Source organism: Canis aureus, chromosome 7 (assembly GCF_053574225.1).
Source record: "Canis aureus isolate CA01 chromosome 7, VMU_Caureus_v.1.0, whole genome shotgun sequence".
NCBI lineage: Eukaryota > Metazoa > Chordata > Mammalia > Carnivora > Canidae > Canis > Canis aureus.
The window spans coordinates 22125149-22149292 of NC_135617.1; the positions used below are offsets into that span (position 1 = coordinate 22125149).

Sequence of the window (24144 nt, forward strand, 5' to 3'; positions counted from 1 at the left end):
ATAAATATAAATGCAGGGATTCCTAGGTGGCTCAGCGGTTTAGCACCTGCCTTTGGCCCAGGGCACGATCCTGGAGACCCGGGATTGAGTCCCACGTCAGGCTCCCGGTGCTGGAGCCTGCTTCTCCCTCCTCCTGTGTCCCTGCCTCTCTCTATATATATCTATCATGAATAAATAAATAAGTCTTAAAAATATTTTAAAAAAATAAAAAATAAATATAAATGCAGTACAAAACTGATGGATAAAGAGCTACGGATGCAGAGAAAAAGTAAAAAGATTCAGAGCAGGACTATTGTAGGCAAATATGAGAGTTGAAGAAAATACTGAGGTGGGTTTTAAAGGAAGAGTGAAAGAAGACCAACTAGAAAGAGCTACAAAGAGATCGGATCTGGGGCAGCCCGGGTGGCTCAGTGCTTTAGCGCCGCCTTGAGCCCAGGGCCTGATCCTGGAGACCCGGGATCCGGTCCCATGTCGGGTTCCCTGCACGGAGCCTGCTTCTCCCTCTGCCTGTGTCTCTGCCTCTCTCTCTGTCTCTCATGAATAAATAAATAAAATCTTTAAAGAGAGAGAGAGAGAGAGAGAGAGAGAGAGAGAGAGAACAGATCTGGACTAAATAACCATGTATGGTGAGCCTGAGGATTAAATGTGGCTCGTTCACTGGTAGAAGGTGAGCTGACATAAGACTCTACAGAAAAAAATTGAAGTCTCATTGTGATGTCTATGTAATCCTCAGTAGGGAGTTTGATTCTTATTTATTTGTTTGTTTATTTATTTATTTATTTATTTATTTATTTTTACCTTGTAAGCAGCAGGAATGCAGAGGGTATTTTTTAAGTAGTGAAGAGACCACATATACCATCTTAGGGGGGTGTTGTTGCTGAACTATTCTAAAGCTTACTTCAAGCATTCCCCTGAGGGAGGAAACTGAATAAATGTGGTAGTAAAGGAAAAGGAGCATTGGATGTTTTCTAGTTTTCTTTCCAGAATAGGTAACTTGGTAGAAACAGTTTTGAAATTAACTCAGATAGACAGCAGAAGGGACATTAGATTTGAGAATGAGGTTGAGTTTAGCTTGATTCAGTTTTTGTGGTGATGGGGAGATCTGGAAAAACTCTTAAAAGTCAGTTGCCAAGTCTCTGTAGAGCAGGCCTGGGGTGGTGGGAGGGCTGTGTGAGAGGGAGAGACAGAACATGGGCTTTCATCACTTCTTGAAAGAGGAAGGAAGTACTTCCTTTTGGGATTGTTAGAGTAATCAACAATAATCTCAAGAGACATGAAGGCAGCAGTGACTATTCATGTCACTAAAAATTGACTTGTGGTCTTCAGGTTGTCACATTGTCCTCTGCACTTTAGGACTCAGGAACTGGTACAATAATTCTAGACCCTTCCCAAAGATTGGGAGTGTGTGTGTGTGTGTGTGTGTGTGTGTGCATAGAATTGACTGAAATCAAGAATGATGATTCATCATGTCACCATGTAGATTGAAAAACAAAAATCTACCTATTTAGTAGTTACTTACTGAAGATGAGGGTGAGATAAATGAAATAAGAGACCCTGCCATCACAGAGATAACCCAACTAGGATAGGAGACAGGCAGGTAGGAGAAAGAGCATACCAAGTCTCAGAGGAAAGGAAGGCTTGCTCTGTTGCTCATATCTCACATCTGTTTATTAGTGGTCGAGCACTATGACCTCAGCTGCACATAGTCAGGGATTTGTCTTGTTTCCCACCATATCCACTGGCTGGAACAGTTCCTGACTTACAGTATGTGCCCTCAGTAAATGTTTACCCCACTTGATTAATACACCATGAAGTAAGTATTATGATAATGATTTTGAAGATTAGGAAACTAGGCTAAAAATGGTCAAGTACCTTGCTAGAGTATGTAGCTGGTAAGTGCCAGAGATAGAAATCCAAGGCTAAGATCACTTGTATAAGATTCCTATTCCAGGCACACATTTGCCTTTTAAATATCAGTCACATATAAACACTTTGAAATTGATATGTGGAAAAAACAGGTGTGGTCTTTACTTAGTCTGGGTCAATTTGTACAGCTGAAATAGGGAAAAACATTAATTGTCATTTAATCCACCTAAAATGCCAATGCCCTTAAAAATAGGGCCATTAGTAATGCAAATATGAGGTCCTCAGGATTGAGAAAAGCCTGCTTAACTAAACAACAATTCTCATGAGGCTAGCTTGCTTCCAGAACTCTTTTCTGGCTTGGCTGTTCTCCATTTTTTTATATAAACGGCCAGATCTGCCAACCCCTGTAGAGCTAAACATCTATAGCTTCTGACAAAGGTTCTGCAATAAAGAAACACTGTACACTGTGTATTCAAACTCCCCACTTTTCATATACTCTGATCACTATATATTAAGTGATTCTTGAGCATCTAAACAATCTTTTAAATCTTGTCTAAACTAGGCCTAGAAGATATAGACCTACTATTTCTTTTCATTGGAAATACCTAGAGCAAGATATATTGGCACAGTAGAATCAACCCTTCAAGTTCATAAGATGACAAGTATATATTCTTGAAATGGAAGTTTTCCAGGGCTCAAAGACATTTGGTCAGCATTTCTGGAAATCTATAGGAAACTAGTTTAAATTTATGCTCTACGAAAGTCTCATATTATAAGATGAGTTATAAATTAAACTAAAAATACCAATCACATGTTGTCATCTCCCTTTCTCTTGTTCTCTCATTTATTTGTTTTATTAATATCCTCTTGTTTTTAATGGCATTTAGAATATTTGTCTAATACATCTTTCTGTGATAAACATTGATTTTTAAGGAAAGAAAAATCAAGTTAAATAAATGATACATACAATAACATTTTTCTTGTTTACAATGTTAAGCTGGAGAGATACATTGTTTCTAATATTGATTTAAATGAGAATGAAATATGTCATGGTTTTCATACTGGTTCATGACTCTTATTCTTACTGTCAAAATTAAGAATCCAAGACCAATCCAAACTAAAAAAGTAAAACTCAGTGAACAACATGTATAAAATAAATTTAGGATTATAATTAATTACACAGTATGTAACTATTTATGACATACTAAAATGCATTATTACTGACAGTCATTTTACTTTGGATGTTAAATGGCATCATTTAATCAGATGGTGCATATTATAAAAGTAGCTATCCTCTGGCCCAGGGGCCAGAATCTTTTTCTCTAAAAGGCAATATAATATATATCTTAGGTTTTGTGGGTCACGTCTGGTCTTTTTTTCAAAGGATATTTTAAAAACATCCTTAGTTCATGGTCTGCATCTGACCAGTGGCTGATAGTTTGCCAAATTCTGCTCTCCTCTTCTAGGTTGGCATCCACAGACAAAGATCCAGACCATTTGCTTTTTTTTTTTTTTTTTTTTAATTTAAAGAGAGAGACAGAGCAGGGGGAGGGGCAGAGAAAGAATCTCAAACAGACTGAGGACTCAGAGTGGAGCCCAATGAAGGGCTTGATCTCACAACCCTGAGATCATGCCCTAGAGTCAAAATCAAGAGTCTCTGCTTAACTGACTGCACCACCCAGGCACCCCTTGCTGATACTTTTAACTTGGTTGTGTGGAGGAGGAAATGTTTAAGAGGTAATAAAAATGAAACCTTTCCTAATCAATTCTTCTTTTTCTTTTTCTTTTTTTTTTTTTTAACCTAACAGTTGCATGCACAGAGACTTGTACATTCACAAGGATAATTTCACGGCCTGCTGTGTGCTGGCAAAGGGGTTTAGGACTTTCCCGACACAATCTCACAGAGAGCAAACTCTCAGTCATGTGGAGACCCAATCCTAATAATACATGCAAAGGAAAGGTGCAGTTTTATAGTGAACTGTGTGTATGCTGAGTTTGCTGGCCTGACTCTGTCCTTTAATTTGACAGATGGTCATTAAGTGCTTGTACATCTCAGTGAGACACTTGCACCACTCAGGGTCTAGGGCAATAGATCAAACCTGAAAGTTTCATGCCCGTGTGGCCTCGAATCAGAGACAGGGAGATGTGTGATGGAGAAAATCAACAAAGCCATGTGATAGGGAGCAGCAATGTTTGGGAGTGAGGGTCAATTGCTTTTTAAAATACAAAGCTTATATAGATTGATTATTTAACTCAAACAGAGCCATTCCTTCCAGGCATGCTCAGTTACAGTCAACACTATTCACTCAAGTTGTGGTCCCATATGTGAAAAAAAGGGATTTTTTTTTTCATTTTGGATTAATACATTCATTGCTTTTATTATGGGGTGCTGAATATAAATAGGACAGTCAGGGAAGAGTGCTGATTTGCTTGTAATCTCTAAACATTACATGAGAAATAGCAGCCTCCAATGTGAAATTTATCAAGAAGAAATAACACCCGCCATGGAACTTCAATAACTCTAGTAATCTGGTAATCTTCAAAATTTTCACAGGAAGATCTTGGCAGCTTACTCAGTTGTCAGCAAAAATGAAATACCCAATAGATAATGCTATTGAGAAAATTCCCCAAATTTAAGCAAGAGTTTTATATACATTTGCCAATGCATTATGAAGTATTAGAAATAGTGAAATAGCCCTTCAAAATAAATGCAGAACATTTGATATCTCTAATTTCACATCCTGTACTTTTCATATTCTTACTAATCCATAAAATACAATAACTTGCAGTAGATCACCTCATTATTACAAATTAGCGAGCTTCCATAGCATTGTATTTCATTTCTTATCATTAAGTATATTCACTTTAAACTGATTTATTTTGCCTTTCATCTCACTATGTAAAATTTATTTTGAATATAATCTTAATGAAAATAATAAGATAGGACATATAGTTTTTCTGCCACAAATGCTGCCCTGAGGACTTTACTGAGTTCTTCAGGTACCAAGTTACATTTTAAGAAAGTTTTGATAAATCTCGTAAGAGAAAAAGTTGTAGAAAAAGCTCTAAGATCAGGTTTTAAGATGAGGCCTTTGCAGAGAAAGCAAAAGGAATATGACAGTTTGTCAATGAGGAGCAAAAGATGGGAACAAGCCAAATCTTCTCAGATGCAAAGAAGTTAAGAGAAAAAAGTAAATAGTTTTATTATTTGCAGAATTTGAATTATGGCTATAAATGGCTGTTTGATATAAAATGGAATGGAAAGAGAAATTGTAAGAAAACTAGGGAAATCTCTTTATCATAAAGATATTATAAAAATAGGCCCTTATAGATCATTATTATATATAAAAATAGCACTAAAATTCAATTCATTCCTGGATTTTATTTTTAGTATATCATAAAGATCTTTCTACTTTCCTACTATTTCAATGAGGGGGAACTCTAAATTCTTTGTCATCACCTTGCACTCATTTATGTGATAGATAAATCTGGGTGAAGAAAGTGAGCTTGCTTATTTTGGCCCATCATGGTTTTCTTCAGTTTTTTGTTTGTTTGTTTGTTTTTTCACTTCTTTTTGACAGCCCATCCTTGAGAAGCAGACCCTCTCCTCTCTTCTGTATTTTATGATGTAACATGTCCTATATATTATATGCTGTATATTATTTGTGAATATATATGTATGTACATATACTATCTTTCTTTTTACTTTTCTGATTTTCAACCTTTTTTCACCAACATTTAAAATTTACGAGTGTGTATCTTATGACTAATTTCATAAGATCGTAAAACACTGGAAAATAAAGTACCTCATAGTTTTTAGTAAAGACATGTTAAAGAAATCACAATTTCCATTTAGATCACCTAAAAGAAAAACAACTGATAGAAAAATTACAAATACTTTCACATTATATCAATTTATCTTCCTGGAGTATTAAATATCCTGGAGTATTAAAGTATATACTTTTGTTTTTTGATCTTTTTAAAGAAGACCTAGAGTCCCCAAATGACTAAATCCAGTAAAATTGGAGAGGCTATCAACTTTCACTTTTTAGTAAATAATAATTAGATATCACTAATAATTTTTAGGCTTGCATATGACACTAATTTTCATATGTATTCCAAAGTCAGTGAAAATAGAGTAAAAGAGAGAGAATGAGTGGGGAAAATCAGAGAGGGTGACAAAACATGAGAGACATCTAACTAGGAAACGAACAAGGGGTAGTGGAAGGGGAGGTGGGTGGGGGTATGGGGTGACTGGGTGATGGGCACTGAGGGGGGCACTTGACTAGATGAGCCCTGGGTGTTATACTATATGTTGGCAAATCAAACTCCAATAAAAAAATATACAAAAAAAAAGAATTTTAATATTTCCTAAAGCAATAAAATACAGTGTTTGAATAATGCAAGCTTCATGTTCTCAAAAGAAGATAGGGTAACATAGTTTATATTTCCTCTCATGTAAATCCACTTTGGATACAAAGGTAATGTGATCTATAATTAAAATGCCTGAAATATGAAAACATACCATAAAAGTGCTGTGATGCATCAGCCTTCCCAAAATAATTATAGACTTAAAGCCAACAGAATTGCATTATCCTCTAGAAAGATCCAATATTTCAAAACAAACAAACAAAACATTTCAACACTGTGTAAAGCAAACTGGAAGAGTGAGAGTTGACATCCTGGAGATTCCCATTTCAACTCTACTTCTCGGACGTCAGGCCCGATAGTGGACATGTCCAGGTAACAGTCTCTTCTCCAGAGACCTGCCTAGTCTGGCAGGTCACTGTGAAGTAATTAACGCTAACTTCCTGCAACATACAAAGAGCCCAATAAGTCAATTACTATGTTAATTAAAATACAATCTTATATTTTTGTATTTCCAAACAAATGCTAATAATATCTCATATTTTCCTCCAGATGATAAGGATTGATTGTTCAAACCAAAAACAACCTTTCCTGTAAAGAAGCATTAACACATTCATAGTCTTCCCTTTGTCTTAGGCTTTTACATAGATCTTCCTATTTGTTGTGTCATGACAAAGTTACTCTTTAAAAACAATAAAATTGGGATCCCTGGGTGGCTCAGCAGTTTAGCGCCTGCCTTCGGCCCAGGGTGTGATCCTGGAGTCCCCAGATCAAGTCCTACATCCAGCTCCCTGTGTGGAGCCTGCTTCTGTCTCTGTCTATGTCTCTGCCTCTCTCTCTCTCATGAATAAATAAATAAAATCTTTTTTAAAATTAAAAAAAAATAAAAACAATAAAATTATGAGGTGCCTGGGTGGCTCAGTCAGTTGAGCATCTGGCTCTTGATTTTGGCTCAGATCATGATCTCTGGGTGGCGAAACTGTTGGACTCCATGCTGGGCAAGGAGCCTGTTTGGGGTTCTCTCTCTCTCTCTCTCTCTCTCTCTCTCTCCCCACCTCTCTGTTTGCATGCACCTGCTCTCTCTCTCTCAAATTAGTAATAATAATAATAATAATAACTAAAATGAGACTATTTTTTATTCCTTAAATCTGAAGAATCAAACTTGGAAAGAATAATAGATGTGAAACACTACAAACCTAACAATTTACGACCACATTACACTGAAGCATCTCTAAATGTTCATGTGCCTAATAAATATTTCCAAGTAATATTTGTTATGGTGTGTTCTAAAATGTGTTAAGTTGGTTATTACTGTAGAAACAATGGTTATGTTTTTATAGACCTGTATAAATCCATCCATAAATAAGGCATCTTTTATGGACTAGTGTGGAAGATTTTGGACTTTCAGGTCAAAAATAAGGTTGTATACATATAAAACATATACCTCAGGGGAAATATTTTTGATGTATTGTCATCACTGACTGGATTATAAAAAATAATGTCAAAGCTTCAATAAAGAAATGTAAAGACTGATATGAGAAAGCAATATTGAATTGTTATGCTCCATTTCTCAGCATATAGGTCATCTGATTTTACCCAGAGGGTATTACATATCTGGGATTCTAAGTCCATTTAGAATATGCTGAAGGTACACCTTCCAGACACACTATGGCTTTAACTAAATAAGTAAACTGTCTATAATGCTTTCTGTAATTTTTTTGACCTGAGAAAATCATAAAGATAATACTTTCTGCTAGTCCAAGACACAGAGGGATTCCAGAAACATGAGACATGCACTGTTTTATACAAAATCTACATATAAAAAATCATCTAAATGTCTTTTGAAAGAGATCAAGTGTGGGATGATCTTCCACAATCAGTAGCACTATCGTTTGGTAGTTTGTTTGAATTTTATTTTGTTTTCTCTACTTCCTTCTAAACCTGTCTTCCAATATTTTGTCCACATAGTATATACCCAGCATATTTTGAGACATGACATTTTATGACAGAACAGATATATTTATAATTCTAAACACCCAAGTTATGTGATTTTAGTGTTATACTTTTCCTTTTGATATTTGTAAAGTAATATATATTTTTCTATTATTTACACAAATTTAAGCAAATGCAATGCTGCCCCTTTGTTGTGGAAAAGTTCATTTACTGTATTAAGTAACTTGTTTTGGATGTAAATTCTTTTGGAGAGTCTCTAACTTTCTCAAATATTAGGTTAATATATTTTGTAAGATTTGGTATGTATTCCACTGTGTATCAATTTTCAGAGTGACAGTGAAATCTTTTATAGGCCTGGTTGAAAATCAAATGCACATGGAAGTGATCTGAAGTCTATGAAATGCTCTGTCTGCCCTAGTGCCACCCACCAAGAGGGAACACAATAGGTATCTTAATGATTAGAGAGATAGTGATGATGTTAAATCCAAGTTCCTCTTAATCTTTAACATTCCATTTGTATGTGTGTGGCCCTGCACGGAACAGATGTTGGAAAATGACCAGCAATGGATCATTTTGCAGAAGAGTCTTAGCACGAGGGAAGAAAAAACATAATCTATGCAGTCAGATAAATAGGGATGCCATTGCCAGCTCTGCCAATTACTAACTACTTAATAGATACATTAATATACATAATCAGCTTGTACTTTAGTTTTAGCACCTATAAGGCAGGGATAATCATTCTTACTTCATAGCATTGTTGGAAAGATTATTTTTCATATATGTGTAAAGCTCCTAGCACATAAACTTCAGGTATATCACTCAGTTTTTCCATAAGTGTTAGTGTCCTTCTTCCTTCTTCTTCTTCACCACTTAAACTTTCTTTCTTTCTTTTTCTTTCTTTCTTTCTTTCTTTCTCTTTCTTTCTTTCTTTCTTTCTTTTTTCTTTCTTTCTTTCTTCTTCTTCTTCTTCTTCTTCTTCTTCTTCTTCTTCTTCCTTCCTTCCTTCCTTCCTTCCTTCTTTCTTTCTTTCTTTCTTTCTTTCTTTCTTTCTTTCTTTCTTTTTTTTTTAAGAGGGGGAGTGGGGGGTTGGGAGATGGGGAGGAGCAGAGAAAGAATATCTCAGGCAGGCTCCCCACTGAGTTCAGAGCTCTCCTGCACTTAATCTCAGGATCCTGAGATCAGGACCCTAGCCAAAATCAAGAGTCAGTTGCTCAACTGACTGAGCCACCCAGGCGCCCTGCCCCCCACTTCTTCACCATTTAAATCAAATTCAACAACAATTTACTGAGCAATTCCTATCATAATGTACTAGGCACTGAGGGATGCTACCCTCAAGCAGCTTGAAAGATAGAGTGGGAGATTACACACAGGCCATCCACCCACATACACAAAGAAGGACACTCAACAAATAGATCTTTTCTGTTAATGGTGCCATTATCATCTATCTATTCCTTCTTTTCCCACAAACTGAACCCTGACTAGCCATCAATCATCATACCCCATTAGATCTCCCTTCTTAATATCTTTTGCATCTAGTTTATTACTTGCATTTCCTTTGCTGGCCACTGCTCTAATTAAGTTCTTATTGACTTAACTATTGCAAGAGTTTCTTAACAGGTTTTTCTGCTTCAATACTTTCTAATCCACACTTCAATACTTTCTAATCCAAGCTTGGTTATTATCATTAAAGCAAATTATATTCCCTTCATCTACCTTCTAAATTTTTGACTTCCCCATCAAAAACAAAAAACAAAAAACAAAAAAACATTTAAGTCAGTTGACACCTTGAACTTTTCCTACAGTTCTTTGACTAATTGGCCAACCCATTCTAGATTACAATTGATAAATATTCATTAAGAATGACCTGCATCCTTTTGCCTTTCCTCTATTTATCAACTTGGAAATACTTTCAATGGCATATTCTTCCCTCTTCACAAAATATCTCCTTGTCAGATCTCACCTAAACTTTGTAATACTGATCTGTATTGTTGGCATGAATCTTTCTTCCCCATGCTCATGCCTATATTATGACCTCCATATATATGAACTCTCTTAGATGTATGTATGCTTATGCCTATATATCTCTTCCACTGGAATGTAAGATCCTGAAGAGCAGAGAATATTGGATCCAGTTATGGATTTCTCCAGGCCTTAGACAAATGCTTTGCTTTTTGGGAGGATGAGGGGAAGGTTTAAAAAGAGAGCCTCTCAACTGGAACTGGATTCAGCTTTTCTTGATCTGTTCTCACCAATTTATCTTTCATTCCTCTTACATTTATTCAGATATTACTTTTTTTCAAGTCTTTGACCTAGTTCCCTAACCTTTGGCTAGTGGGATTCAATCCCATACTCCCTTTTATTTTACATAATTTAACAATTTCCTTTGATGAATGAGGTATATAGTTAGCCACCTTTATATATTGACTGTAGTGGAGCCATGTAATGTCATTTGCCCAATTCAATCCTTACAAAATCTCAAACTTACAGTTGAAATTTCACATACCAATTTGATAAACTGACTGAAGATCAGAATATACCCATGTCCACAAAAGGAAAGGAGCATCACCAGTGGGAACTCCTAAAAACAAAAACCCACAATTTTGCTATCCCTTTTATCCATCAATGCATAACAAACTATCTCAAATCTTAGCATTGGCTTCAAACAATGGCAGCATTTATTTTGTTCATAGATCTGGAACTTATTTTCTTCACATACTTTACTTAGTGTCATCTCAGGTGGCTTGAAGACCTAGGGGCTGGAAGCAAATGAAGGCCCATTCATCTTCATGGCTAGTCAACTGGAACTTTACCTGGGGCTGTGGTGAGGGTACCTATAGATGGCTTTTCTAAGCGCTTCCTCATAATGTAGTGGCTAGGTTCCAAGGACAGCCATTCCAAGAGGAAGTGGTGGAAACAATAATACCTTTTTGATAGCCTCAGAAGTCACACAGAATTATTTCTGCTGTAGTAACAGTCCCACTCAGATTCAAGGGGGAAGGCACATAGACCCTATCTCTAATGATACTGTATTGTTAAGAGTATGTGGATGAGGTATATTGGAAAGCAAAGTCTGGAAAACACAATCTTCTACATCAAGCTTGAAGAGGATATCTGCAGATATAATCTATTTCTTGATAATGTTCTCCACTGTATATTATGGGATGTGAGTTGTTATAATGGCAGGGAAGAGATTAGGATTATTAAAGATGTTGCTCTGTACAGTTTACTCCCTGGAGTTGGGATTTAGACATTTCACAGCTAACTTCAGATATTCTCAAACGCTAGAGCACTTGCTTAAAGATGCAGGTTCCTGGTAACCAGAGATTTAAAATCCCTAGGATGGACTTAGCGACAAGGTATATGATAAACATATCAGTGATTCTTAGGTAGTTGATTTAGGATCCACATTTTGAGAAACACTGGTTTTTTCCATGATTTCAGCACATACCTTATGATAAAAATAAGACTTTTGAGTGAGTCTTTCCAATCCACAACTAGCATATTGGAGGGGTAGAGTGGGGAGAGGAAATGGCTATGTTGAATGGCAAGCAGTATAACAAGCTGTGCTGATGTCTTATTTTCTCAGCCTTACTATCTTAGTCTTTAGAAGCCAGTTAGTTAACTGGTACTTGCCAAATGAGATGTGGGATGTGGGAAATAGACATTATTGAATATGCGCAAACTCTATACATCTTTCTACATTTTATACTTCAAACCTACTCTGTGTGCATTTTTCGTTTTAAAAAAGCTCACATTTAGGGGGATCCCTGGGTGGCTCATCAGTTTAGCTCCTGCTTTTGGCCCAGGGCATGGTCCTGGATTCCCAGGATCGAGTCCCAGGATCAAGTCCCACATCGGGCTCCCTGCATGGAGCCTGCTTCTCCCTCTGCCGGTGTCTCTACTTCTCTCTCTCTCTTTCTCTCTCTCTCTCTCATGAATAAATAAATAAATCTTAAATTAAAAAAAGCTCACATTTAGAGAGATGAAATTGCATACATTCAGAAAAAAAACAAGAAATAGATTCAGGATTCACAGTTTCTCTGACTCCAAAGACATCATCTCCTTGTCCATGTTGCTTTGATGCTCAGTATCAGTAGCATAAATTCTAAAGTTGGATTAATACCCTCCATCATTTATGTGAATAATTTGCTTAAAATCAGACATCATGCAAGGACCATGGAAAGACTTTTCACCCCCCAATGGACTAGAGTTTTTAATAACATTTGCCATAAATACGTTTTATCTCAAACTCATCTTGTCTTTGCAATGCAGCACTGAACACAGAGGTTCAGTCAAAACTGCTTTGAAATGCTTTACAAGATAAAACACTCTTCTTTCTGAAAGATTGGCACCACTTTTAGGTAACCCTATTCCTACAACCGAAGATGAATCGAGGTGACCTTCTGTCTGGACAAGAATATAAGTTTCTCTCTTAAACTTTCTCAATTCAGTAACCACTTTTCCTTCTTAACTGTAAGTTTTTAACTTTAGCACACAACACAGACTATCTGCACTCTGAGAATTTAGTCATGAGTTAACTGTCACCCAACACAGACCAAAGGCTCTCATAAGACGTATGATGTTGGAGGCAGTATAATGGGTATGTTAACTACCCCTTCTCCCAGTCTCCAAGTGCTATCCTCACTATCAAGTTTAATCATCAGAAAGTGGAATACCTTGGCCATTTCCTCTTATCCCCCACAGAAAGGCTTTCACTGAGTACAATTTAATGTTATGTTTCAGCCTGCAAAGTGAATCAATACCAGAACTGTCCATTTGAACAGTATTTTTGTTTCTTGAAGACATTGTCTATTATGCTATTCAGCACCTCTTCTACAAGGAACCACATGATAAATTCTCCTAAAATTTAGTCCCAGGAAAAAGTTCGTTTCCACAGACAAATGTTTATTTTCTTCTGTCAGAAAAGAGAAAAGAAAATGTGTAAACCAATGTGTTTATCTTTTTGCCTTTCCTGCTAGAAAACTTATAGCCATTTTGAGGGTCCAACTATAGTAATTCACTAATACCAAGGGCCTCTTGACATCTGTTTGATTTTCTTGCTCCTTTTGGAAAATTTCTGATCATTTTACATTTTTATTTGCATTATTTTTTTTTAGAATTAAAATTATTTTTTAAAGAGTAAATTATAAAGAATGCAAAGTGAAAAAATGAAGATAAAATTATTTAAAACACCTCCCAAGACTTAATAATTTCTCACCTCAGTATCTTGTAAATTTTCTTTTAATAAAAGTTGCAAATAACAGGATTTTCTGACTAGTCCTAGAATGCAGGTTTTGGAAACCCAGAAAGCCTTTTTTATTCAAAATTACCCCTTTCATCTCTTATCAACAGATTAGGGAAATCATGTCATTGTCAAGTGTTGCTGTCAATCATTTGTCAGTTACCAAGATGATGGTAAATAGTGTAGTCATGTCACATCTAGACCACTTTTAACCTCTTTATTTCTATTACCCAGATTAGCCTGGCTTTAAAGAGAGGATTATGTTTCTCTCCAAATGTCTATGAGACGATTCTGAGTAACAGTGTCCACTGAGTAATAGTGTCCAAACCTAGATCTCCTTAATAATGTATTGACACAGGATGAATACAGCTTTACAGACTGTTAGCCTAAACAAGCAAAAATTTTAGTGAGTAGAAGAGCATGGAATTTAGTGGATAAAGTGGAAACCAGAAAATGTGAAAAATTACACTTAAATTTATCTTGCATAAGCTAAAACTATATAAATGAATCTGCTCATATTCTCTCCAAATTCATGACAGTGTTATTCTAATTAATAATTTGGCTACTTGGTCAGAAATTTCTTTAGTAACCAATCATTTTAATTGGTCAGTCCTTAAAATATTACAAATTTTTTGAAAGGTTATGATCGTCTCAACTGGGTCACTTGAAAATACTTTACTGTTCAAATACATCCTATAAACATTTGACATAATTTGTCTGAATTCAACATAAAAAAAGTATTGCTTTTCTTGTTTTTAAATTGTAAAGCCAAAGGAAACTAAAATCTTTTTAAGCTTCAGGAATTCATTGGCTTAACAGGACAAAAAGCTCTAAATTTCAGGGTATGTGACTCCTGTCCATCTCCCCACAGAAACATACACACAAGCATACATGTTTTCAGAGAGGAATCCTTCCTCTGCTCACCGTGCTGAAATGAAAATTTGGCCCAGTGCCCCCTAACAAATATGGATGTGAACATTGTGGAGAATCAGACTATGACTCATAAACAAAGTCTTGGAGTACCTTCATGTTTTCTGCTCATCTCTAGAAATATCAGGTATATTATTTGCAGATGGATGAGGGGCTGTCCCTGAATAACAGGCAGTTATTACCAATCACAGAGTCAAGAATGCTATTTAGTTGCAAATTCTCATTAACTGAAAATCTACATCTGTAAAAGTGGTGTTTAACATACATTATAATTTCTCTCATTGCATGCCACTTTCATGCAAACATAAAGAATAAATTACATGGTGGAAGTTTATTTAAACTTAACCAGTCACTCTCCAAAAAGATGATCAGAGCTCTGAGGTAATCATTAGACTCCACAAAAATGTTTAACACAGGTAAATAAATAGCATTCTTTATGCTCTGATTACTAAATGGCTAACACCACACCCAAAATGGCCTTTTTAAAAAAAAGAAATTAGGTTTCACTAAGCCTAACCTAGCATCACTATGTTTACAAAAGTGAAAATCTGTAATAAGGGACACTAGAAATATGTGCTGTCAGGATTTCATGCTAGTAATATTTTCTTATGAACATAGTAATTTAGAACAGTTTTACAAAGTTTACTTTTTTCTTATTTTATAAATAAAAATGAAGTAAACTTTTTTTTCATTATTGAAAACTTAAAAAATGAACTACTGGAATATACGGCTACGATATGGGAGAGCTTGGTTTTTGTCTCATGGGGTTGAAAAACATATCTCTTGGACAACAGTGAGCAAAGCGATAGAAATTTATTAAGCAGAGATAAAGAGAAAGCTCTCAAAAGTGAGAGGGGTCCGGACAGGGTTGCCACTGAGGGCATTTATGGTCTGTCTTTTATAGGAAACTGACCAGGGAACTTGGCAAATTTCTTATCAATATCAGGGCAGATTGGTAAATATCATGTTTATATGTAGAACAAACATGGTGGACTTGTAACAAACAACATGTTTCTTTGTAAATACACAAACAAGGTGTTCCCTCCTCTCTGGTTAATATCTCCTCCATAACATTTCTCTGCATCTGGGATTTCTGTAATTACTTAGTAGGCATTAAAGGGAAATACTCCCTAACATTTTGGAGCTAGGGAGCCAGGTTTATTTTTTTTTTTATTTTTTCTGTTTTTACTGTCTTAGCTCTGTTTTCTTGGGATGGGTAGGAGCCTGACTCAGAGGGTTTATGGGAGCCCATAGACTCCTGGAAGCCCTTATCTTTCCCTGCCAAGCCCCATCTGCCCCTAAGCCATTCCTACATTAGCGAGTTTATGTCACTTATAAAAATGTATGCCCTTTTCAGTTTTGCAGCATGTCCCATGCCACAGACAGTAATGCACCTATCTCATTTGATTCTGTGAAGCAAAAGAAATCATGTGTATGTTCCTCTTACATACGTGAGATCAAGTTTCCTGCATCTACTTTCTCATTTTCCCCCATACATTGTGATGCAGATGACAATTGTAAAAATGCTTTATGCTCACTTCTCTTTACTTATTAACTGATTAAGCAGTAGTTTAGGTAGAGAAATTTTTAAGTCTAATGAGACATATTTCTTTTCAAGTGCCTGATTCATGTAGATCCACTCACAGAACTGTCCTGGAGAATACTCCTCAAAGGCTTTTTTTTTTTTTTTTAATTATTTATTTATTTATTATAGTCACACAGAGAGAGAGAGAGGCAGAGACACAAGCAGGCTCCATGCACCGGGAGCCTGACGTGGGATTCGATCCAGGGTCTCCCGGATCGCGCCCTGGGCCAAAGGCAGGCGCCAAACCGCTGCGCCACCCAGGGATCCCCTCCCCAAACGTTTAGAAACTTGCACCATCACTCTTGAGTGGAACAGGACTACTGCTCAGGAAGTCTCTGAAAGATAAGCAGAGGTGTAAACAAATCCAGGGCAAATTGGATGGAATTCATAAGGGGAAAAAGGAGATCTTCTAAATCAATGGTAAGTGACTTAGAATCAAAGGCATGAAATAAATTTTTTTTCCTGGAAATATAAAGTCAAAAAATATAATTATTAATAGCCTTCCTAAAGAGAATTTCCCTTAGGCATTAAAACTTGACTATAAATAGAAATGACAAAACATTATAAAAATCATAGATGTTAAGAGTAGGAGGAGATCTAGAAGTCTCTGATGATGAGGGTTTAGAGTTAATGAGCACTCATCTTGGGCTTGGCATGATGAAGGTACTTTTACATAGATATCTCCTTTAACACTTGTAAGAAGCATGTGAGAAAAGTATTATCATTCCTTTTTTATGGATGATCACAGTAAGGCTGAGAGGTTAAGAAACTTGCCCAGGGTCACACAGCCCCCCAGGAGAAGTGCTTGGAAGGCCAGCCAGAGAACCTAGTTTCAGAGTCCAGGTCTTATAGCTCTTCTTAAATGACTAATTTAACCCCTTATCTTCACTGCTTCGGAGTAGGGAAGTAGTATATCTAGAGCCACTTAGGCATTTAGGAGCACAATCAGGACTAAAAGCCGCGCCAGCTTGTCACTTTAAAAAAAATCACTTCTGAAAGGAGCCAGGAGAAATGCTATTCCTTTTGTGGAGCAAAAAGTAGGAGTGCCTCTGAAGCAGGAGTTTGTGGGTTTAGTGTGCCATTTGGTGAGGCCTCTTCCCTCTACTATTTCCTCCCACCCATTGTCCATGTATCAAGCCTCATAAAATACTCCTGGATGAATTAACTGGCCAAGCACACCACTGCAAGGCAGGCCTGGTGCGTGTAAATTGCCTCTCAGTGGGTGGCTATTATATTTATATTGGTTTAAACTGTTTCCATTGCCAATCCATTATGCTGGAATTCCCCCTTGCTGAGGGCAGCTGTGTTATTCTTTTCTTTGACTGAAGCCCAAGAACTATCTCTCCAACTCCTTGGGAACCAACCCTTTAAGAGTAAACATCTTGAGTCAAATGGGGCCCCATCTTATCCCACTGCTATTTGCTAAATTGGGAGCATTCCCCTCTGGCCCCAACCAGTTCATATTGCTCATTTTTCAAAGAGATAGAAATTGGAGTGGAGTGAGAAAATAATGTGATGCATATTTATCAGAAAACCAAAGGAATGCAGTGGGAATATCACTTGTACTAGTAACTGCTTCCTTAGAAGGCGAAGGATTCAAGCATCACCATGAAAGATGCTCCAGATGGCCCCAGGTATGTCCACAGGAGCGCCGTTCAAATAAAGTGCCAAGTTTGTGAGTGCCCTTTCCTGAACAGAATCTCCTAGCAAATACTTATAGCTGTCTCAGTATTGAACACGCATTCTTAAAATGAATTTCCTTGATCCAGTTTTGAGTTCAAAACCAGTGACTAAGAGTCATGAACCAACAGAACTTCCATAATGTGCATTTCTACATATAACTGAACGTCAATAATATGTATTTCTATTTCTAAATGACATGTAGAATTTGGAAGCAAGTTTATGAATTTAATTGTTCCCTTGAGTGCCGGGTTTATCACTACTAAGTGACTGTCAATGACCCCACCTACTTGTCCTGTAAACATAGACTTTTGTTCCTGGGGGAAATAAGGGAAAACATTTGGAAATAGTAAACTTAATGATACATGTGCAAAGGCAGCTCAAAAAGCTTTTGTCTGATAGTGTGTCAGTTTCATCAACTTAATTAAGAATTGACACCTAAAAGCAATTGTTAACGCAAGGACAAATACAAATTAAAAACAAAAATTCTCCCTGTTAAAAAAATGGACAAAGAAATTACTCTGTTTGTCTGAATAAGAGGATGAGATTTCTTTCTGTCTTGGCAATCTCTTAGTGATTGCCTGTGATTTGCATCACATTCTGATTTAAAGCTTACTCAATAATGAAAGTGAATTTAAAATATCATAACTAAAATGATAATGAAAAGTAATTTTTAAAAATTTTTTTAAATTTACTTATTTATGATAGTCACACAGAGAGAGATGAGAGAGAGGCAGAGACACAGGCAGAAGGAGAAGCAGGCTCCATGCCCCTGGATCCAGACGCGGGACTGGATCCCGGGTCTCCAGAATCGCGCCCTGGGCCAAAGGCAGGCGCCAAACCACTGCTCCACCCAGGGATCCCTGAAAAGTAATTTTTAAAAATAAAAATTCATGTCATTTTGTAATTTTTGTCTAATACCTTTATAAAGACGATTTCAAAGTTGAAGGAAGATTTTTTTTTAAAGATTTATTTATTTTAGAGAATGAGAGAGAGGAGAGGGACACAGGGAGAAAGAGTGGGAGAGACTCTCAAACAGATTCCTGGCTGGGCGTGGAGCCTGATGCGGGGCTCCATCTCATTGATATGCGAGAGCTTGGTTCTTGTCTCACTGAGTCGAAGAATCAAACTCGCCAACATTAGAGAGTAAAGGGATAGAAGTTTATTAAGTAAAGATACAGAGAAAGCTCTCAGATGATGAAACTGATGATGAAAGGGGTCCCGACAGTGTTGCCACTAAGGTCTTGTAGGGTTGGTCTTTTATGGAGAGCCTAATCAGAGAATCTAAATCCTTTTAACATAATCATTGATATCACCATTGAGTAAGGACTAGTGATAACATCTTTAATGGCATATTTCCTTTACAGAGTCTGATGATTTTTTTTTTGTTGGTTACAAGTAGCTGTTATAACAAGACACCCTCCACACCCACACCTTAGGGTGGGGTGGTCAGGCTTCTTCCCTTATCTCTAGTTTCCTTACACTCAGCATTTTTGGGATTTTGGGGAGCCTACTTCTGCAGCCCCCTACCTAGCCCTGCCTAGCTGTTTGTCCCTAACTCATCCTGACCTCTAAGATCATGACTTGAGCCAAAATCAAGAGTCAGACCCTTAAAAGACTGAACCACTCAAGCGCCTCAAGGGAGATATTATTTTTAATTATGTTTCCCTAACATTGCAAAGTTTTGAAGAAAAGATTTATATGGACTTTGGAGGCTATGTGTAATGGAACAATGACCTGAGTCCTCCCATCTAATACACCAAGGTTCTCTGCCTTAATCAACCTCTGTTTCAGTCAAGACCACAGTCAGACACAAAGTGCTTTTTGCTTCTCTGTGTTCAAGCAAACTTTGAACTTCAGTTCATTAGGTAACTTGTTATAGTAAAGTCTGTAAAGTGAAAAGGAAAAATAAAAAGTTTTCCAAATGTTCATGAGATAAATGTTAAGTTGAAAATCATTTCAAGGGAATTTTAAGGAAACAAATTTTTTAAATATATATGAAATTAGCATGTACAACAAATGATAATACTGTGTTTGATACCTGAGTAGGGTGATTTATTGGGACTGAATTTTAGTTCTTGTATTTAAAGTATATGCCAGTAGTTCTCAAAATTTAATAAAAATGAGGGTCACCTGGGAAAATTATTTTATTGTGGTTTCATAGGACCCACCTCTGAGATCTTGGTTCAATAGAAATGGAGTCATTACCCGAAATCTCCATTTATCAGAGCACCCCAAGTGATCCTGATACAGGTAATCCAGAAGCTCCAAATTAAAGAAACAGTAGTATATACAATAAATACATGACATTCCAAATTCCCAACCTAATTTGGAACTAGAACAAATCTAGTCTCACTTTTAAATAAATGAAAAAATTATATTGTAAATTATTATTCTTTTATTCAAGGACTGTTAATTTGTTACACTATTTTTACATGGCTAGCCAAGAAAGAAAGTTAATTATGGAAGAAAACACAAAATAAAAATGTTTATATTGATGTGTTTCAGTATAGTTAAAATAAAGAAAACCCAGAGTTATATTTGAAAGCATTATATTAATTTGCAATATCAGGAGCTAGAAAATAAGGAAGGCAAAATTACATTGACATAAGAATGAAAAAAAATAATAATAATTTGCCCTTAAAAATCCCATGCCAGAAGCTTTATAAAACAATAGAACCTTTACTTAACCCTATTGGAAAAAAGAGAATGCAGCATCTGAAATGTCAAACGGATGTCAGGGAGTGGAGAGAGAGGTTCAGTTGCTGCTGAAGAGGCATGTGTGGTACCTGGATAGTGCACAAAGTAAGGATTTCTGGGAGGCAAGTTCAATGGGAATTACTTTGGAAATTTTTCCTTAGGGGCACAAAATTTAAACTTACACCACTGTGGAAAGATTAGCACTGTTGAAATTGAACTCCCTTGGTGAGAGTAGCAGCAGAACAGTATCTCCTGTTAAACCTGCTGTCGGATTCCGGCTAACTCAATCTCAATTTCTTTGCTTTTTAAAGCCCCCCAAAGCTTTATAAAATGCCGCTGATATACTTTCTCTTATGACACAGATCAGTACTGTCATATAGGAAAGTATTCCTTACTCTATCTCCATATTTCCAATATCAGCACTGTCTTCTTATAATATTTCAAATCAGTAAAGTCTTTAGTCATAGAAATCATGCATTGCACTATTCAAGCTTTCAAACTGACAGGTCATTTGACAAAACAGAAAAAAAAAATCCATGGTAAATCCAGTGTGTTGTAGAGCTGGATTCCTATTTGTTTTGTTTTGTTTTTCGTTCTTTTCCTTCTCTTAAACCATTTTTACATCACTATCCCTCATGTGCTTTATTTTTTCTGTGTTAACCTTTTATGTGTTCTATTTCATCTTTGGAAACTATTCAGGGATTCCTGGGTGGCTCAGCGGTTTAGCGCCTGCCTTCCGCCCAGGGCATGATCCCAGAGACCCGGGATCAAGTCCCACGTTGGGCTCCCTGCATGGAGCTTGCTTCTCCCTCTTCCTGTGTCTCTTTTAATAAAGACACAAATAAATACATGTCTCTTATGAATAAATAAGTAAAATCTGTCTGTCTCTCATGAATATTTATTCAATATTTTTAAAGTAAAATCTTAAAAAAAAAGGAAACTATTCAACTTCTTTTATTTTGCTTACTGAACACATTGATACATTTTATTATTTCTTTGTTGGCTTCTTTTTCTTAGCTTTTGTTTCCTATATAATATGTTCTAGCTATGCAGGAATTTCTTTTATACCTTAACCTCTATGCCCTAGCCTTCAGCCTCTCTTTGATTCCATTTACCTTTACTCATTTTCACACTTTACTTATTTCCTCTTTTTTTTTTCTCTATTCTGGACTGAATTGTGTTGTTTCAAAATTCATATGTTGAAGTCCCAAACCCCAGTAACTCAGAATGTGACTATATTTGGAGATAGGACATTTAAAGAAGCAATCAAAGTAAAATGAGGTGATTTATGGGCAGCACTAATCCACTATGATGGGTGTCCTCTACAGATAGGAGATTAGCACACTGACCACACAGATTGAAGGATGACCATGTGAAGACATAGCTAGAAGGTGGCCATCTGCAAGCCAAAGAGAGAGGCCTCAGAAGACACCAAACACACCAATGCCCTAGTCTCAGACTTCAACCTCCAGAGCTGTAAGAAAAAAAAAAAAAAGTCAATTGTTTAAGCTACCCAGTTTGTGGTATTTTGTGATGATGGCTTTAGGAAACTAATTTTCTGTGTCCATCTTTCTTCTCCTTTATATTCCTATTAGAGCTCATCATTGTTTTTCGAATATTCAAAGCATCAGAGAAGCTCTAGGTTTTCTTCACTTTTCTTTCTCCTGTTTATTCACTTATCTTCCCCTCCATTGATCAACACACAAAATATTAAAAATACTTCCAAAATGTGTGTTTTGCTCAAAGCATTGTTCTGGGAGGGTTTCAAATTCTCTGGAGTATAGTTTCATCATCTGTAAAGTGGGGATAGTAAAAGTATTAATCTCATATAGGACTGTTGCAAAGATTTAATGTATTAACCCATAATGTGTCTAGAGCAGCATCTGGCAAATAATAAGCTAAAGTAAATAGTGAGTGGTTCCATTATTATTACTGCTCTTTCATTCAACAAGTATCCACTGGGTGCTCATTCTGTGCTGGAAACTATATTCATGGAGCTCATGGTCAAGTGGGGAAACATGAGACTATATACAAACTAAACAATAAGTAAATACTATTAGATGTTGTTAAGCACTATGCAATCAATTTTTAAAGGTGATATGATACAAAATGATGGGGTAGCTATTTTAAATTGAGTGGTCTTTAGGGAAGTCACTCAATTCTGCAAAAAGAAATAAAGGAGGGAAGGAAGGAAAGAAGGAAGGAAGACCATCCATGCAAGGCTCAGGTGACAATGGAGAAAAAGGCAGTGGGAATAGTTGGTGCAAAGACACTAGGTTGGGCCTGAGTTGGTGATTTTAGGAAGCTGAAAGAAGGCTAACACTACAGAGAAGTGGATAAGAAGGCAAGTAGCACAAAATGAGGCCGACTGAGGATTTAGGAAAGGCCAGTTCATATTGGACCTCATAAGCCACTGAGACATTGAGAGGTTAAGCAGCTAGCTGATATCAGTACTGCATGCTAGTTTATAAAAAGAGCATGAAGAGCTCAACTCAGAAATGCTTGGAAACCAGGGCTCAAGACACCAAGAGTCTTTCTGTCTGTCTCTGTCTGTCTCCTCACAACTTGTTTCAGCATCGTCTGCATCCAATTCATCCTGTCCCTCCAGTCTATTGTGCTCTGAGAGGGGCATTTAGAGGAATTCTACTTGGCTTAGTTTGGGTCTCAAGTCCATTACTGACACCATCACCACCATGAGTCACAAATGTATCCCTGAATCCAGGGGAATGACAGATCCAACTAGGATCACAAGGTTTGAAGGAGTTCCCCAGAAGACAGAAGGTGCCAGAATAAAACAATAAATCTCTATAGTCTGAAAAGAATCTCTTAATGGGTAGCAAGTGTTTAGGAATATGGGATTGGTCTTTCCCTTGGGCTGCAAAAGGGAGCTCAGTGGGGGATAATGGGAACCATGGGACTGTCTAGCTCTAGGAAAATACTGCTCTGGCCAGCCTCACTCTGTCGTCTCAGTCTGAGCAGGTTTAATACAACTTTGTAATAAGTTATCCTAAGTATTCTCTATCCTTATGTCCAGATTTTGCAAAGTCTCTTCATGACAAGGTATTATTATTTTATTAGCAATTCAGAAACTTGGGGCTTTCCCAGACACAAGCACTGTGCATTTTCTGGCTGGTCTTCTCACCCCTAGGACATAGGATATGAATGCTGGGAAGCTGGTTGGGCCTGGTGAAGTGCTGAGCTGCTACGTAGCACATTGCCAAGAGACTGGGGATTCCCTGGAGAGGTAGTGTTAGTGCCTTGTGTGCTTTACAGAAGCTGCTGTAAGCTCAAAGGCATGTCTCTGATTGCAAACAGATACCAAAATATAAAACGTGCATTCTCTATTATCCCAATCCTAGGAATTTACTAGGAAGAGACACTAGAAAAGTAGGTCAAAATACATATGCAAGGATGTAATTATAGTAAAAAAAAATAATTTGGGAAAAAGAAAGGGACATTTTGGGTAGGGAGTCTGTTTAATGCATTGTTGCCATTATAAGCATTTATTTCCTGACTCTAAAGGACATAGCTACTGGAATATCTTCCCATAGTACAAAAATACCCCTACTTTAAGGTCCATCCCCCACCTCCACCATGACAATCCACAGAGATAGACTGGCAACAGCTATTCAGTTATGCATTCAAAAAAGACTAATTGTATGGTTTTGACCTCTGTAGATGATAGAGATCCCAAGAAATCACAGGCCTGGTTCTTTACTATTTAGGATAGTGCTGCTATGAACATTTTAGGATATGCCTTTGGTTGAATATATGTAGGCCCTATTGCATATACACCAAGGAATGGAATTGCTGGGCATAA

The 24144-nt window shown here is 36.8% G+C and overlaps 1 long non-coding RNA gene across 2 annotated transcripts in view; it reads right to left on the reverse strand.

Moving 5' to 3' along the window:
• The window catches only part of LOC144316782 (uncharacterized), a 94158-nt gene that overhangs the window by 49342 nt on the left and 20672 nt on the right, over window positions 1-24144 (reverse strand). Inside the window, exon 4 of one of the 2 annotated variants that reach the window (XR_013382633.1) lies at window positions 21216-21798. The exons of the other annotated variant lie outside the window; for it this stretch is intronic. This is a non-coding gene — a long non-coding RNA (uncharacterized LOC144316782). Of the gene's footprint in view, window positions 1-21215; window positions 21799-24144 lie in introns of those variants that run through there. 2 annotated transcript variants of the gene reach the window in all.